This window comes from Oncorhynchus tshawytscha, linkage group LG22 (genome assembly GCF_018296145.1).
Source record: "Oncorhynchus tshawytscha isolate Ot180627B linkage group LG22, Otsh_v2.0, whole genome shotgun sequence".
Taxonomy (NCBI): Eukaryota; Metazoa; Chordata; class Actinopteri; order Salmoniformes; family Salmonidae; genus Oncorhynchus; species Oncorhynchus tshawytscha.
In genome coordinates, this window is record NC_056450.1 from 39,957,047 (window position 1) to 39,957,932 (window position 886).

General features: G+C 42.2%; 1 non-coding gene across 1 annotated transcript; it reads left to right on the forward strand.

Moving 5' to 3' along the window:
* Nucleotides 1-242: 242 nt before the first annotated feature.
* Nucleotides 243-321, forward strand: trnat-agu. Its single transcript has one exon. It is a non-coding gene; the product is annotated as a tRNA-Thr (tRNA).
* Nucleotides 322-886: the final 565 nt, after the last annotated feature.

Consider the following 886-nt stretch of genomic DNA (forward strand, 5'->3'; position numbering starts at 1 on the left):
GATGCAAGGATTACGCAATTGATATTCTCCACATGTCACAGCAAAAGTTCTCCTTTTGAGTGAGGTAGCTAACAAGTGCCAGCATGGTTAGCCTCTCCATTCAAGCCCAGGTAGCCCGCCGTGACTATATAGGGGTTAGTACTGTGCGTTGAGGTTGCAGAAACCACGGTTCACAGCATGTCATGGTAAAAAGGCTAATTTTCAATGCTTAAAACGTACTACTGTAATATATATCTTTCATGGGTGCTGTGGCTTAGTTGGTTAAAGTGCCTGTCTAGTAAACAGGAGATCCTGAGTTCAAATCTCAGCAGTACATTTTCAATAATTTTATTGTACACATTGGTGGAGAAGGTCAGAGGGGAGGGCACTCAGGTTTTCTCACCAATCAATTTAGAGAATTAGAGATGACGTGAGGAGGATGCAATTGAGATATTCCAATGTCACGGAAAAAGGGCACTTTTTGAATGTGTAAAGCTCGACTGTTTCTTCACTTTATTCATTATCGAGACCAATATGAAAAGTGTTTAGCCAGCTTGTGCACATCACTTTCACAGCCTATGTAGGCTTTACAAAGCCACCTCTTGTAGCCAGCCCTGATCGTATAGTGGTTAGTACTCTGCGTTGTGGCCGCAGCAACCCTGGTTCGAATCCGGGTCACTGCACTGCAATGTAATTTCAGAAGGTATCTTTTTGAACAGGTTAAGACTTACTCTGAAAGCTAAGAAACTCAGCAACTTTGCCTTTCGACAAAGTTCCCCAGCATATCGTAGGTTAATTACTTACTCGAACTGATTCATCTGCTGTTTCAGAGGTTTTTACCATTTCTAAGCTCGAGAGCCAAGTGAGAAATGCATTGTCCTCGAACGACCAACATTATGAAGAAATA